The sequence below is a fragment of the Phlebotomus argentipes genome, unplaced genomic scaffold, assembly GCF_947086385.1.
Source record: "Phlebotomus argentipes unplaced genomic scaffold, Phlebotomus argentipes genome assembly contig_5, whole genome shotgun sequence".
Taxonomy (NCBI): Eukaryota; Metazoa; Arthropoda; class Insecta; order Diptera; family Psychodidae; genus Phlebotomus; species Phlebotomus argentipes.
Window position 1 is genome coordinate 10,315,213 of NW_026776165.1, and position 18,093 is coordinate 10,333,305.

Sequence of the window (18,093 nt, forward strand, 5' to 3'; positions counted from 1 at the left end):
TGCACACGCAAAAATTCGTTCCACCTCCTGATGAGCCGTGGAGCATCCCGAGGAGGTGTTCCGGCGATTGTGAATTAATAAGCAAAAAGAAATGCTAACGAGCTACCATCATGTGCACTGAGATTGACTAATCATCCACTGAATTGCTTCATGTTCTTGTTCCTGTGATTTCCATATCTCTGTAGGTATGGCGTGCTCTTCTTTTTTTCGTCGCCTCGCCAGGCGCGCCTCAGCTTGTCCGCGAGCCAGGCTCCCTGCCAGCGCTCTGGCTTAGGGGTTTGGCCGCTTGAACGGCAGACGCTCGTGGGTTTCACACCCCTGCAAACGCGAGCGAGACAGCGTCAGTTGGGCGAAAGAGAGCAAAACGACACATAATATATTGATTCTGCGACTGAATCCGATTGCAGACCGATTTCAGACGTTGTTCACCTGCTCCCCTCATGATTCAGAGACTCTCTCGCCATACTGTCATCTCCCTCGCACTCTCCCGTCATCTGTCGGGCGTTACAGCGCGCGACAGCGTGTCATCTCTGTCTGACGCTGAAAAACCGGACTTTAGAGGAAAACACTCGAGACTCAACTGTCGCCAGTCACATTTCCACCGAGTCAGTTCTGTGAGAAGTGTTGTGGCGTTTGGGTGCTTTTCGCTCGCGGTGCGCTCATTTTGACAACCAATCGAGAATCAAACCTCAAATCTCCAGTTTTTCTCGCGAAAAGTGGAAAATCACACACAGTTGACTCCGCGTGCTGAGCCTCACATCCAGAGAGTTCTATGCACAGTGAAATTCCCCAATTGAGAAACACGCAGTTTCACAAGACAGAAATTACGCGCTGTCCGTGAGGTGGAAAAGGCAGAAATTGTGTATTCTTGGATACAACACTCTATATAACCAGATAAATTTCCGAGATAAACACACACGTGAAAAGTGATAAAAAGCAAATGTAAATGCGGTGGTAGTGAAGAGTCTCTCTGTTGCAACATTTGTGGAGCCCTTTTCGGGGAAAATAACAAGGAAAAAAAAAAAAGAAAATCAGCCAGCAGAAAATTCCCCCGCGAAGCTCGTGCTGAGCAATCAAGAAGCCAAAACAGTCTAATTTTTTATGTGAATCAAACAATATATATATAGAAGTTTCTGCGCGAAAGTATTTCCCGATAAGAAGCCGGCGAGGGAGCGACAATTCTACTGAAAGTAAAATCGATTTATTTTCCAACCCCTCTTAAAAGCCCAACTATACATTTTGTGCACCCCAAAATACAACACACCGCGCGCGTCTCCCGACATTGCCGGGGGTTGGAATTTCGGCTGTACACACACGCCTGGCATTGTGACACGAGGGAAAATCCTGGGTGGAAATTGTTTTCTATATGTTGAGGAAAGCACTTCGACTCCGCAGCACACATCGTCGCTGAGGTAAGCAATAAAAATCAGGCACTTTTCCCAAAAGCCAACATCTGAACTCGCGCGACACTTGAGGCGCATTTTGGGGGCGAGAATCTCTTCCTCACGAGGGCAAATGTTGTTTTTTTTTTTGATAAATTTACATGGGATTTTTCGCACGCGAAAACGACGAGTTAGAATCCGTTCTCATGTCTCTTATCGTGTCCCAAGAATCTGAGGAATTCAGCCGGTGAGGCGCGCAAAGTTTAAATCTCACAGAGAGAGAGAAAAGTGGTCTGAGGAGGGAAAGTTCCTATTTCAACACACAACTGATAAGAGAGCAAAATGTGAGCGCATTTTACGAATTCACAGCACAAGCGTTTGGGGAAGAGCTTAAAGAGGCGACATCTTCCCTCTTAAAGCCACCGAAAATCTCCCCTTTTCTCTCTCTCTCTCACTCACCCTGTCATAAATCCCAGAGACGGAGTAAAAAGTTAAAACAAGACCAGACACTGGCAGAAGGTTGTAAACCCCAGGCAATAGAGTGGGAACACCTTGAGAATGTCTCGTTCCTGGGAAGTGTGCAAAAGTGTCCTGCGAGTGACTCCTGCGGTGCCACTTCCACAAATTCCACAGCAACTCTCACTTCTCAAAACTATTTCTCAGTCTTCAGCTAAATTGAGCTGCGAACTTGGCTGATTCTCGTGCCTAAAATCACAGATATATACGCATTATCCAAATTAATTAGCACAACTGCTTTTGTCTTGTTTCCTCGAGAGTGTGATAGCATAAACTCCAAAACTTCCCTGTATTCTCCATCTTGAGAGCCTGTTTTGTGTATCTCCTCACTTGAATCTCTGGGGACAAGTTTCGCCATGAATGTATTTCGTCTCAAATTGAGGCAAAGTCTTGGGCAAAGTGGAAGTTTTTCCCTTCGTCGTCATGCCGAAAAAAAAGGGGGATGACCCGTCAGACAGGGTGTCGAGGGGAAGACATTGGGTAGGAATGATGATCTACGCCGTAGATAGCCTAGCAACCCAGTTAATGGTGTCACTTTATTTTCGAAAAGATGCCACAATTTTAATTAAACACGACGCATTACCATGCAAAGATCAAGAAGCAACAGAGATAGCTTGCAGTAATATTAATGTGAAATTGTCTGTTGAACAGAATTCTGGGTGTTTACTTGAAAGTGTCGGAGTTAATTTATTGAACTAAACTAAACTCTATATCTCTCTGTAATACTTAAATTGTAAATGAAATTTGTGGGTTTGCATAGTTAAATGTTTTCTCTTTATGAGACAAATGTGACACACTCGTCCTTAATGGGTTAATGAAGATCCTTTTGAAACTGTTAGTGTGAAATTGCACTACGATGAGGTTGTGGCTCAATTAAGAAGAGATTTTTCTTCTTCAACAAGAGGAAAAATGCTCATTACAGTGTTCCAAAGTTCGTCATTACTAATTTAATAATGTTTTTTCGACTGAAACCATTTTAATCCCACAATTAAATAGAAATACGACTAAGAAAATCAGGGCTCAGATCAATATGCTCAGTTAATCCCTAGCAAACGTGGTTGGGTAACTTCCTTAGAGTGACAAAACCAAAGGAAAACACAGAAAAGTTTCTATATAAATCAGTTGATTCTAAGTTCTGCCACTTAATCCACTACAAAAGACAGTAGAAATCATGCATGACGAGGAAAAAATGCAGAACGCTGAATATCTTTCATATTTCCTTCACAATTTCCTATGAAAAGAAAGTTCCTCGCCAAGAAGATTCCTTTCGATCCATTCAGCTGGGCAAAATATCATTGGTTTTCTTTTGTGAGCTCGCTTGCTCGTGTCGAGGCCCAACACTTAAAGTCCGCTGTACTTCTTTCATCGGCACCCCCAAGTTCGCCCTCAACACCCAAATCTCAAATTGAGGGATATCGTGACTTGGGGAGTCATTTCACGACACAAAAGTTTTCTCACAGAAAACTTTCGTGGCACTTTTTTGTGTGCCTCGCAAAAAAAAAAACTATCCACAATCAAATGGTTTGTGAAATAAGATTTCTCGCAAAGAGAGAGATGAATCAGAAGAGGAATGTTGGAGGTGGTTTTCCAATTGGCTTTCTTGTTGCTGCTCTCAGAGTCATTGATGGGGTGCTTGTGGAGTTGTAAAAATCCCATCAAATTGTGAACTGGCGGAGCAATTTTCATAAGATACTTCAGAGATGGAGTGAGGAAAAAAATTGTTGTGACATTTTGCGCCACATTTTTGTCTCACTCTCGCGCTGGTTTTCTCGCTTTGGGGAAAATTTACGAGACACTTTCACGAGGCGAATGGCGAAGAGGAGACGGAGGGTCTCCTATTAAGTGACAAATGTTCTCTTCCACATCATAAATACTCAAAATAGAGTGGCATTAAAATTATCGTCACACACTTCAAGAGCAATAACATCTTTCTGGATGATTGCAATTTATACATATTTCATTTTGCTCACACTTAGCCTGCTTTTTATTCCTCCGTCTTGCGATTGTCTTGAGATCCTCTTCAGAAATCTCTCAATTGACCACGATTGAACTATTTATGCTTCCGGGATTTTGCTACTCCTTCTCCATCTTTCAATTGAATAAAACGATAAAACAATTGGCACATTAAATCATCATTATATAATTTTAAACCACTCTGTCGCCTTCCATTTCAACACCACCGAGAAAAATGTACATTAAACCCGAGGCGAAAAAAAGCACACAAAAACATATAGGCAGCGAATATTTACCCAATCGACGACAACTCTTATCATGATAAGAGGCCATTTGAGGAGAGGAGGAATAAAATTGGAGCACACGAACACACAGAAACAGCGAACATGTGTGTGTGTGTGTGTGTTTTGAGTGTAAAAAGAGCATGTAATCGCAATCGATCTCACTATGTAATTTATGATGTTCGTAGCGAATTCCCGGGTGAATTTACGGGTCTTATCACATCGAGCAGTAAATTGTTTTGGGTGAACATTTAATATGTGTGTGAGTTGTTTGAGCAAATATTTCTTTCAATAACTTTAAACGACCCACTGTTTGTGCGCCTCTCAACCGCAAAATCATGCTCATTTATGTTGCCTCATCTTTATCTTTCAAATTTCAGGCAATTGCCCAATTTCTCGAGAATATATTAGCAAATTCTCGAAAACACACAATGCTATGTTTAGATTCTATGCTCAATTACCTGCCCTTTTTTTCTCCTTCTTCTTCTGCCAAGACAAACACGACCAAGGCAGAGATAAGATGCATGAATTTACTTACACTGAGGGCGAATTATTGGCAACATGCAAGAAATCATGCTGAATATATTAAGTTAATCTCTATTCATTTTCATAACACAACCAAAATGTATTGAATTAGATGGATTAATGTTTTGTACACCATTTCTCAGCCCATAATTCACTCCCTTGAAGAACATCAGCGAGAAATCAAGGAAAAACTCTTCGTGCGTTTGAGAGTGTTTTCAACGGTGTGTTTGAACAATAAATCACGGAAAATTGACATAATTTTATCTGTGTGTTGGATGAAATAAAAAAAACAGACATGTCCATAGACACAAATTAACCATCTTCAATCACCACGCATTTTCCCATCAGACGCTGAAAGGTGCGCGGAGAGGGAAAGTTGAGGGAAATGCGAGACCGCAAGAAAAGTTGTTTTGTATTTATTTGATTTCCTCACCAATACTGGGGAAGGGCCGAAGGATGAGTTGCAGAAGAAAACACACACACACATGAAATACAATATTGAGTTCTGGTGTTTATTTTATTACAAGGAAGAAATAACTCGAGAAATACATACTGAATGTGTTGATGGTTGAGTAAAAATAGCGCCAAATACGCGCCTTCAGCATCTTCATCGATGGAGAAGTTTGTGTTATGCCCAATTTTACATTCTTGCGCCTATTTATTTATTTACACCACGAATACAGGCATGAAATCAACATTTTGTTTTGAGAAAATTCGAAAATTTTCTTGGCAAGAAATCCAAGGAGAAATTGAAGAAAAAAGGGTGTATTTAAGAAGGAAACTGTCTTCACTAGGACGTGATTCTATCTGCAGTGAAACATTGTGCGGAGAACCTTGAAGATTTTGTAATTCAAATTGAATTTATACATCTATTGATATTTCCTGTGCAGCGCGCAATTTGCGAGCACACCTTCAATTGTGATGAATGACTCAATTAAATATGCCCCGAGAGTGTTTGAATGTGGGACCAAAGAAAATGGGCTGAGAGAGGACAGAATATGGCCGTTGAGTTCCACTAAAATGCCTTATCGTGGATCTGAGGCAGAAAGAAAATACTTCTTCAGCCCAGCGACTACCGTTTCCAAAGGAAGGTGGAACTGATAAATATGCCTCGATTAGATGCGATATGGCGCTCTCTTCACCCCACCTTCGACTCCCCAGAAACTTATCAGTGCGGGATTGTAAATAACGCCCTGTGGAAAAGGTGTTTGAGATGGAATATTTGTGAGCTTGTAGAACAGATAGAAAAATATCCAATCAGTCATCTTTCTGCCAACGCGCGAGCACTTTGTTGAGCTATTTGTACAACTAACTTCGCCACGAGAAAACAATGACCCTCGACAGACGAGAAATCAATTCGATAAATTTTGTCGGAATGCAGAGGCGCCGACACCACTTGAAGACAAATAAATACATTTAAATTTATTTGATCCAATTGACGCCACAGTCTTGCCTCATAGAGAAAATTTTCTAAATAAATAATATCAAATGTTGCAGCAGCACAGCTAAAGTCTTCTCAAGTGCACTTGCATTAATACAATATCAATAGTAATTATTTATGCAGTTTATGAACTGTTTGTGCCAACACATATCACATTTCTTGCTTCGCCAAACATCCTGTGAATGCGCATAATGGGATCAAAACTGCGTCTCTTGAGCTTTCCTTATCGAATTGTAGGGAAAAGCGGGGCTCTTAAGCTGCAAATTGAGCGACAATTTGATGCTATTCGCGCTTCTTTAAGTGAATTATTTAGTAGTTGATGAAACATTTGCACTGAAGTGTATGAATAAATTTAAAATCAACGATAATTTCGACTTCTAGACGTTGAATGACAAACTTAAGATGTCCAAAATTGCTAAACAATTCCAGTTATTGAATGACACACCAGATTTCTCTACAATCTTAGACATCCCGCTAAGAATCTCTTGCATAAATAAATATGAATGCAAACCACAAAATAATAATTTTCATCGTAAAGCGCGCACTCAATTGCGTGACTGTAAAATTGAATTACAATACGTCAAGATGGGATTCTCTTGGCTTGTGTTCTTGTGCATTTTCGCTGGCGGATGAATAAAATATCAGCGCCATAAAAAGTGCAGACACTATAAAATTTCTCCAATGATATCCTGAAGAGAGATCTCTTGTGCTATATTGTGTAAATATTGTTCCTCGTCTGCTCGCGATGTTGGTTGGAAACAAACCACAGTGAAAAGTATTTCAATAAGCAATAAAAGATCCACGAGAAAAAATCATTGGGAGGCAATTGAGATGATGTGGGAGGGATTTTTTCCACCAATATGACTCGCACTCGAAAAACCTATTAATAGTATATGAAAAACCACAATCAGCAATTTGTATTTCAGACTCTACATCATAACTCCGCGCATGCTATATTTATATGACAGCGCTGAGTGATGATCGAGTCGCGCACAAACAAGATGAAAAAAAAAAAAAACTCTGATGATGGGCGAGAGTGAATTTTATTGAGAGGCATCACTATATGTGGACTTTTGCACATTTTCACCTTCAAATACGATGTAAATGCATGCGTTTTCCCCGTATTTTCCACGCATATTGACAAAAAGTGGGAAACATTTTCACCCATTCCTTCTTATTATCTGCCATTTCTGCGGTTTCGTTCCTCTGCAGCTCTTTTATTACTTCTTGCTCTCTGTTCTGCACTCAGCGTGAGTATTTTTAGAAAAATACCACCATCGATGAGGAATAAAATGTATCGAAATGTATTCATGCGATTTCTATATATTTACATTCAATATTCAAGCCATGAAAATCGAAAATCTCCCTCTGTTGCACTGCAAATGACTTTTCCATGCGGTTCTTTTTATGGCATCAACTGCAAAATGCAAAAGCCTCGTTTTTTTTTACAGTCCAGATTTCCAGACTTTCTGGTCATTTCTCAATTGAAGCTTTTAGCAAATTTCCTTTTTTTTTACAGACAGTAAGAGATGAAAAAACATTTAGACAAGCACGAAAATTAAAGGCAAAAGTCATAAATTAAATTTCCCATTCTGACTTTGTGGGCATATTTTGGCGGGAGAAATCTCTTGGCGGTGGCAATTTCATGTCAGATTCTTGAGACGCCTCATTTGGCGCTTAAATGTTCTCCTAAAGAATTGTTTTGCCTTCTTTTCGCCCTCCTTGTCACATGGGAGTTATAAATGTCGCCCAGAAATGTCTCCGGAATCCTCTGATGTTCACGCGCCTTTTTGCCTCACAATTTTCACAGAAAGAATATCGTGTATAATTTATCAAAAACATGAAAAATTCCAAAGCGAATTTCCATTCCGAATGGCATATTGCAAATCCAATTCCACGACAGTAAAAACTCAATGCACACGACTCTATTAACAACACTCAATTCGTATTCAATTAAAAATGTAGTTTTTTTTTAACTTCATATTTGCCAGATTGTTTTTTTTGTTGTTGAATAAACTGAACAAGAACACAATTTTTGCATATATACATTTTGAAAAATAATCTCATACAAAGCGCGGAGAGTGATTTTTCCGTTTGCGAACTACATATGTACATATACGACAGCCGTAAACTTTTAATGAGAGCTTTAAATCACAAAGCATCAGACAATAAATTACCATTTAGTTGCCAGCGCGTGTGTTCAAGTGTTTCTTTTCTGAAAATTTTTTAATTAATGCATTGTCATTCGCATAAATTTTGGAGAAAAACACGCACATCTGATTTGATTTGCGCCACACCCTGTTGCTCTTCGCCAAAACTGTCGTGATTTCTGTGACATGAAGAAAAGTCCTCATGAAACTTGCGACGATTGATAGTCAAAGAATTAAATCATTCCTTATGAAATCCATTGTAATATCTTACTAAAAAAACCTTCTTTTATTCCTCTTCCAGGTCACGAAGCAAAACCAGCAGCTTGACAGCAAAATGTTGTTCTAAATAGGTATGTAAACAAGATATTTTCTATTCTGACTATACTCTTCTGAAGTGTGGCAGGATTTCATGCAATTTTCCACACGAAAAATGTGAGGCATTCTGGCCCAGTGAATATTTTATGGTGTACATTTCGAGAGGATCAATAATTCACTTTGAACACACAATTTTTCGCTGCTCACATTCACAGTGGCTTTCACTGCTAATAAATTCAATCTCTGGGCTCATTGGAAAACCATGGAAAATTATAATATATGCAAATTGAAACAAGAATCTCACACCATTTGCTCGGGCTTTTTATTGATTGTGTAACTTTGGCTGGGAATATCGCGCGCGAGGGTGGCAAAGTGATCTGCCAAGAGAGACTTGAGGATTCTCCACAGCGGAGCGAAAGACACTCAAAGTAAATACAGATCTCCTTGAGAGCCTCCATCATATCGCGACACTCTGCGACTTCCGTGCCAAGAAAGCTGACGGTATTCACTCTCTGTGGGTGGCTCAATTGTGATTATAATTAAATTTTAATCAATGAGTTCGCCTCATTCTCCCTCGTGCGCCACTCAATTCATCCCCGCGTTGGCAAATGCCACCCCGGCGAACCATTGTGAGGGTGACCGAGGAAGAGGAACACGTTAAATAACATCATGCGAGGCTATAATGTAATTTTTATGTAAGCTCTTTCAACAATGACTGAGGGTTTGGGGGCTTCTTCCACCCCCGCTTTTCCAAGTGGGATTCTGTGCGCAGAAGACACGAGAAAAGTGCCCAAGGGGTGAGTGGAGAAGAGTGAAATCAATAAATAAAAGAAGGAAAATTCGCAAACAGAGCAAACAACAATCAATCATCGAATGAACTTTCGCCCAGTGAAGCTTTTTTGCGTCTTTTCCACCCACTTATGCAGAGTCACACGCGCGCTTCGGGAAATCCTTCTAGCGCAAGAGCTTTTCCGAGGCATTGCCGGCGAAAGAGGCGCAAGAAATTGGGCATTTATTGTGGTTTTTCCTCAAATCATTTTCTATTGTGTGTTTTCACTGAATTTCTCAGCAATTTCTCAACCAAGTTTTCACCTCTTAAGTGTCTCTCTAGAGTGACTTTAAGCAGAAAATGCATGCTTCTATCAATTCAAGTGACGTTTCCACTGAATTCTCATGTAAACTCTGTAAACTTGTTGGCATTTTTGGTATTCCTTTCCGCAAAATTCGCCGCAATATCAATCAAAGTGTTGAAGCCAAATATTTTCAATTTGTTCAAATGTCTGCGGCACGAAGAACAGCCACAAACACTTGACTTGATATCAATCGTGTGTCAATACAGAACTTCTTCACCACAGAAATGATGTCTAAGCAGAATAATAAAAACAATCATCGCGATATGGAGGAAATGAAGCGTTTCAATTACCGCACAGTCGAAGATTCGCTTGTTCGGAGGCCTCAATCGAGAGACGCCTTTGATTTGCCGCACATACAAGAGGCCACTCGAGGCAGCGTCAAAGCAATTTTTCACAAAATATCAATTTTCCCCCCAGAGGAAAATCATTGTAGTCCACTGGCAGTGCGACAAGTGTGATGAGGAACACAAAGCGAGACACAATAAAGTGTGTGTGTTTGGAGAAAATTGTGATTAGCATTAATTCCTCATTTCTCACAGTGAAATTGGCGCCAATAAACATCACCATTTAAGATAAAAATTACGATATAAAGCCATCGAAAACAAGACGGTAGAAGAGAAAATATGTCCCTCTATCGTGGAATGTTCATTGTGGCCAAAAACACTACAAAGTTGCCGACAAACTCGTTTTTTTTTTCCTCCACCAGTTTTTCGAGGCGGTTTGATTTCAAATCAAAGTCTCAGTTCAAAATTTCACGATCCCAGGAGCCAGAATAGTTAAAAGAAAAAGCAGTTAATTCAGCTAAATATTGCTAAGATTATTATCTATGGTCAGCTAATTTTTCATCAATTTTAATAGCAATTTTCAAAATTTTCTGAATTTTCTGCTCTTTCCGCTAAATATTGAGCTTCTTTTTGATAAAAATTTAGCAGAAAAACAGGAAGTCGGGTCAGAACATGTAAATGTCTCACTTTTGAAAGGATTTGCATGGCGCTATTAATACAATTAAACTTTGAGTGTTGTAATCACGAAGTATATTATTAAAATGGCATGGTTTTACATAAAGCGACATCTATGTATTTAAGTGCGCATCAGTATCATCCGAATGGCTAAAATTTGAGCGGATAATAGCAAAAATATCAACTAAATCAAGCTCAACTTTTGAAACTAAGCATTTTGCGTTCGCTGAGGTTTTTTTTCTCGGCCTCGAGAGCTTGAAAAGTTCATATATTTCCAGTGTCTGGGTGAAAAATTGAATTAGTAGACACACATTTAATAATATTCCTCAATCAGCAGTGCTGCAGACAAAAGCAAACTGGCATTTTATCAGCAATTTGTATTCAGAACTACATAAATCTCTTGAGCAAAATATGGTATTAAAAACTTTCGAGTGCCACTTGTAAATTTCTCATCGGGAAACTTTCCTAGCCAATTAATTTTCCCGGGTGGATGGGATTTTCGGGGAAAAGCGGCTCTTCTGGCGAAATTGCTGAACAAACTACCTTAACACATCTGCGACACACCTCAATGTGTTTTGAGAGAGAGAGAGAGAAATTCGCATTTGCAGAGCTCTTTGGGGATTATTTTGTATGACAATTTCTCAATACTTGATCGTTAATTTTGCATATTTCGCGCATGTTATTCAATATTCTGGCCAATTAATTCCCACCTTTGAGCACTTTTTTACTGGCTGTAAGTATTAAATTTCCTTCATATTTTACTACTAAATATTTTGACAGCGCAGTTTATGAAATTTATTTATGTGACCCCCGATTTTTTACCTCCTCTTGTCCATCTCTTTTGCTGCTCAATCCGCGTGCCTCGCGTTTCTTTTTTACACTCTCGCTTCGTACACTTCTCAGAGTCTCAAAATTATTAATGAATCGTCGGCACTGAATTGAAAACGTTGCTCTGTTTTATGTGTTTTTATTAATCACTGTGTTTTTTCTCCCTCCTTCGCAAAGTATCTTGACGATATACTTGTGTTTTTACCAATAAAGTTCAATGATACAAATGTTGAATCTCGCTTGATGAACCTGAAGAGAAATAATCATGTGAAATTCAGCATCCAAATATTTGTTATTGACTCTCGAAGAGTGCGTCGAAGCGCCTTGACTTCTTGCACTGTCTTAAGTAGCTCTCCAAGCGCGACTTGGTGCTCGCCTATCATTTATGGTGGAAACATAATTAATCAACGTCATTTACATCGTCATAACGATGAATTAGAGGCCAGAGTGAAAAGAAGTACTCGTCTTTTTTGTGCGTCTCGTCACGTCGGACAAGAAAGCCAAGCGAACAAGGGTGGAAAGACAGAGACTTGATGGATAATTTTAATAAATTGCTTTAAAATTCAATCAATTTCTTAGGCAGATTGTGAATGAATTAATTTAATTCGGCGCTACAATTCTCGTGAGTTGCACAGAAAGTGTACAAAAAAAAAGGGAATTTATATCCGAGAGACTGCAGAAATTCCTCAATGGTGAGCGATATAATGAATTATTTAGTAATTCAAGAGTGTTCAGCATTTATCTTAGCAATTTAAATAAATATATTTTAAAGACAAATACCAGAAATTCTCAACAAGTTCTCCACATCTCGATATGAAGCTGCCCAACATGCTTTATTCAGTCTCTTTTTTTCTTTTCTTTTTATTGTGCACCTTCTCACAATTAAATTTTCATGCGCACGCGAAGAGGACAGAGAAGAGATCTTTCCTGCCTCAATTTCACGTGATTGAGCGTGTAATCTCCATGACGAACTGAAAAGACACGCGCGGGGAGTGAAAAGGAGGTGCAATGGCAAGTGAAGTAATCCACAGACAGTTTCTTTTGTGGATTTTACACTGATAAGAAGGTGTGCAAAAGCCCTCTATCAATGCCATGCTTTGAGATTAAGCTGCAAGAGAGTCACTCGAGTGTATTGAATATTGCGTGAGATTGTGAAGGAGAGTCTTGTGAAATAAATCACACAATCGATCACACTTAATTCTCCTCAGTGTCTTTCTCTCTCTCTCTTCAAGAAATCCTCCTCGAGAGGCTCTTTCGTGACTCTCCAGCAGTCTTTTCGGCTCTCGATGGCTCTCTTTTCATTTTTACACCATGGAAAGCAAACACACGAATTTTGCAAAGTTGCCACAGAACAATCCATGCACAAGAGTCTTTAAGACGTTCAGCGACTCGTTGAATATTTAACACCAAACGCAGAGTCACACTAAGAAAATTGTAAATTGTATAATCAACAAGAGTCATCGCGACGAAGACAGAGAGGAAAAAAAGGCCAAATGAGAAAGAGAAAAAGCTCCCAATTATTTACCCAAAAATCGTGCTTTTCTCCCCCCTTCCTTCCGTTATCTCGTGTTTCTAATCATTTCATGTGTCAATTAAAATTTACACACTGAAAAAGCCAAACAACCGCCAAGAAGATACCGAAAGTGTATATTCAAATGGTTCACAGTATCTCAAATTGAGTGGAGAATTTTTTGTCATTGCCATAGAACGGCCCACGGATGAAGAGAAAGCATCAAGGGGAAAAATGTGTGACCACGAGCAGGTTTTTCTGATCTCCAGACGCGGACAGTGTTGCTAAGGAGCTGACAGTCGAAGAGGCGCAACAGTTTCACGTGATTTTATTAGAAAATTAATGCACTTTCCTATTTGACGAGGAGTTCTTTCATCCATTCTTTAGCTTTGGGTAATTTAGTAAATATTTTAACACATTAGAACAGCTCAAAAATCAACTCCACACAATATTTCTGTAGAAATTCTCTAAAAACCACTTTTTTGAATAGTGTTTTCGACCATAACCTCAAAATATTACTAAGAGATCTTAAAAGACTCCGTTTGGAAGCTTTCTAGATCACAAAATCATCCAGAAGAGTTTCCTGGATAAACAATTTCTAAGTCCAAATCAATATTTTTCAGGTTATGTTCGATCTTAACGCAATTTTCAGTGTTTCATGACTAGCGATCTTTCAGACTCTATCATAAGAATTGCTTCACTTCCACTTCCTAACAATTCCAGTTGAGTTGTACAATACTTTGGACTATATTTTACCCCTTGGATGCGAAGAATTTATCGGAAAAATGGCTCTAAAAGTGAAATATCAGGTCAATCAATACAAAACATAAATCTCTTATTGGCATATTTGACTGTTCAAAGCGTTCTGAGTGAGTCGCTGCACAAATAACATAATGTTTGATGCTTCAAATCACCTATTCGGCTCTCATCTCACTTGCTAATTCATCGAAAACGCTCATGTTGGCGAGAGAGACGGAATAGTGAGCGAGATGGATGGCGAGAGGGAGAAAAAAGCTGAAAACAAGGTAATATTTAATTAATTGCCGATAAACAAACATTAAACATTAGTCGTTGGGCGATACCCATAAACAAAGTCCCAACGACTCTGGGTGGATGGCGAAGAAGTGGATGGGAAGAGGAGCAGCAAGGGCACCTCTGGTCATAATTCAAACGCACGGTGTGCTCCACACGGAGCCAATTTACATACATCGTCCATCTCTCGTTGGGATACTTTGGCCGTGGAGTGAATTTCACGTTGTGGTGATCATGGAAAACACACACGCGAAAAGTGCATGAGATCCAGCTCGAGATCCTCTCGCGCAGATCAGCATGAACTCTGCGGTGGATTTGTATGTCCTCCGCGTGTATCTTCATCCTCACATCATCTCTCATTCCCTCCGTGATTCTCTCGCGCGCAGTTCGTCGACCAATAAATTAAATGCGCTGCATATATGCAATTGAAGATGGAATTTTCTTGACGTTACCATCCCAAGCGCGATGTGATCGTCTCAATCCCGCGTCTTGGCTCTCCTCATCCTCTCCTTCTCATTACCATAATTAATTATTCATGCGCGACAGTACACAACAGTTGAGAAACATTACCAGAAATAGTCTCGTATCGGCTCTCAAATTGCACTCGCCGAGAGTATCATTCACCTCGCTGGGCGAGGAGAGGCGAGACGCGAGGCATCGCGGCGGAAAATTCTGTGACTGGTGGAATTCCTCAACTGACCGATTTCAATTGGGGAGATCAAAGAGAGTGCTGTGTTTTCACCTCCGCCACCTTCGTACAATTAAAAGTGTCTTGTTAGACATGTTGTTTGACGTACCAAATCCACCGTCCGCCTCTTCTCATTCTGCCCCGCGTGAGATTGCCCCGGCGAAAGAGCGCGCGCTTGGGTGGAGGTTGTAAAAAAATACCTCCGAGTCACGTTCATCATCAACATCATCATCGATGGTCAGAAGCAGAGTGTGTGAAGTCGATAAATAAACAAAAGTCAACAAGAAAAATAATACACGACGACGTGAAAAACTCTCAAAATGCGCAGCCGAGGAGAGACCAGCAAGAGGAGTCTCTTCGTGAGTTTGACCACCTTTTCCCGAGCACACCTGAAGCGAAAGAGGCCCAAAGAGAGGCACAAACGCAACTCCCTTTAAATCACTTCCACCATGCCTTGTTAACCATTTAAACTGCCACGCGGAGTTGATTATTCGGCGCTGATTCGCCTCTTGTTCCTTTCGCCACAACAACTCATATTTGACGAACTGAAATAATTAATTGGACATGTCCACGAGGCACACACAGCTCGGCAGACAAAGCAGCTCTGCAACACGGAACCCAAAGTCTCCAACTTTGCTAACATCTCATTGTTAATTAGTTGAGGAAGTGATCGGCATCAAATTCATCAAGTTTAGAATCTCGCGATAACATTTATATATCACGAATAAGGGAGAGATAATGTAGTCAGAAGTGGTGTACAGATCATTAGAAGCTCCAGGAAGTGGAAGTGTATTAATTTCAGAAATATTTGGTTCATAGCTTTGATATTCTATTGATTATTTTACTCTCAGAACTAAATTTTTATTCAAGTCCTAATTTTAACAAAGTTTTCTAGGTTATGTTACTTATAAAGGACGAAAGAAGATCTTAAAGTAGAAATTGAACATTTTTTCACTTTATGTTTAGAATTGTATATTTTTACTCAATAAAAGTCGTTATTTTAGAAGCTGGGAAATTAAGAAACAATGCTAAAATCAAACATAACCTCAAATTTTACTCAAAATATTGTACGAAAAGTGTTATGGATTTTTCAAATAAATTGTGGAAGAGTGAGAGAATGGTTGGAATTGTTGGAAATTTATCTGTCACTTTTAATATTTAATTATGTATTGTGATCAAATGTATTTCCGAAAAAGCTTCGATATTTTGCCATGAAATTCAATTACTCTCGTAATTAACACGATTGGCAATTCCTCATCAGCAATATTGATCATTCTGTGATACTATTTATCCTTTTTAGTAAGTCTTTAATCCAGCTTTTCATGTTCATTTGCAGTTTCTATTTAACTTGTAAAAACTAAATATAATATCTTACTTAATAAGATAAGACTGTAAAGTTGCATTGAGTCGCTTATCTTTTTTCTTAGAGTTCAAGTGTCTCTATAAGTATTAATGTGTGCGTTTTCTCCACACGATACAAGATATAATCGCTCTCGTGAATTCCCAAAATGCTGGAAATCTCATTAATTTACCACTCAAGTCCTTTGTTGTCCTCAATCGCAATCGCCATTGCGAAATCTCACGTGTTTCGCGCGACATTTTTTCTCTTTGCCTTCCCAAGCTCCGCACATGAGATCGATTTTCACGCGAAAAGAAGCCCAAATGCTCGTTCTGCAGTCGCGATACACTTCCTTTTTTAACCTTCCGCCATCAGAGCAACTTGTTTCGCTTCTCCAGTGCGCGAGAGACTCTATAAATTTCAATTCCAAGAGCTTCATAGTCTCAACTACTGGATTCTCCTTGCTTCTTTTATCACATTCGCGATATTGCACGGCGAAGACGGGCGCGAGAGGGGAAGGAGTGGCATAAAAAAGGCCACGATGGTGATGATACGATATGAGAACATGATTCTTGCACTCTCTGGCTGTCTTTCTCTTCTTCCTCCACTTGCATCTCCTCCGTCCTTCGCGGAGAATTTCAATGAAGACTCTCGAGGGTATTTCTTGGCGTGTAGCTGAGCAATTTCCTCGGCCGCAATCGCCGTGGAAAAGAACTGCGCGACTCCGCCAATAAATAGCACGGTGGAATTTCATTCCTTATCATCTACTTAGTGTTTAATGATCAATGTATGAGTCATTAACATAATCACGAATTTGCTGTTTGTTTATAAAATTTCATATGCCAACCACGGAGATTATATGCTAATGAAATGCCTCGCGAGTGACTTTTCCCTGGACAGTTTTGCTCTTTTCGTGCAGAGCCCGTAAAAAAAAACCGACGTCAAATCGGCTTATGTGAATTGCACAGAGCGCAATAATTAACCCACAAAATTCTCCTGTTAAGAATTGCATAGAGTTATTTTTTATTCATTTTTCAATGCGATTAAGTGAACCATTAAAAATCTCATGGTTCTATTTTTTCGTCTTTTTCCATTTGGTGATTGATTGTTGGATGGATTTTGATGTTGTTTTTTTTGTGCTGCAGCAGAAAGGAATTTGTGAAAAAATTGTCCAACACAAGTAGATGAAAAAAAAAATCAATAAAATACTCTGATGGACATTCAAAACACTTCTGCGTAAGTGAGTGGAAAAAATCACGTTAAAATAACTTTTTGTCCTCTTTTCAATTTGAATATTATACACGATATCAGAAAAAAAATAATCACAAAGAGAAACATTCGACGGTTTTTCTTTTTTCAATAATCGCGCCAATTAATTACAAAATTATGGCAATTTCTTTCCTCACTTCACCTTCCTTGGCAATCATCGCGTCCCGCCAACATCGTGAAACGGCCACGAAAATCAACAAAGTAAATACAAGAAATAATTATAATGAAGCAGAAACACCTTGTTGTTAGTGGAATTGAGGAGGCAACAAAAAGCAAGTGTGTGGAAAGGGAAGATTGTGTTCTTCGTCTCTCTTAGATTTTGCTTCGCCACACACACATATTTACATAGCATTATATTATTTAGGTACTTTTCTGCCTCGTTTTCACTGCGATACAAAAGTCAGACCAAAATATAATTTCAATTTTTATTCCTCCAATTGAGTGCGATGTGAGAGAAGAAGGAAAACACAGAGCAAATCCACAGAGAATACAAAAAGCTGAAGAAAACGCGAAGGTGAGGAGCTCGAGTGAGAAAAAAGAGCATCCTGAAGCGTATCTTCTAAATGGTGTACATGATTTTTTGGGAGAGTCGCGCAGGGAAATGTCTTGGGCTCGGAAACCCCCGTTGAGACACATGAAGACACGCAGACGGGAGAACACCATTTTTCATTGCTCAGCCCAAACCTAAAAACAAATCTCTGCCGGCGAAAATATCACGAGAGAAGAAGAAGCGACTCAAGGGGGAGTTATTGTGGTGTGCAAATCACGAAAA

At 39.5% G+C, this 18,093-nt stretch overlaps 1 protein-coding gene across 1 annotated transcript in view; it reads left to right on the forward strand.

Annotated features, from left to right (window-relative positions):
* Positions 1 to 590: 590 nt before the first annotated feature.
* The window catches only part of LOC132265834 (frizzled-2), a 30,362-nt gene continuing 12,859 nt past the window's right edge, over positions 591 to 18,093 (forward strand). The window contains exons 1-2 of the mRNA XM_059766616.1: positions 591 to 1,412; positions 8,550 to 8,598. The gene's annotated coding sequence lies outside the window, so the exon portion shown is untranslated. The remainder of the gene's footprint in view (positions 1,413 to 8,549; positions 8,599 to 18,093) is intronic.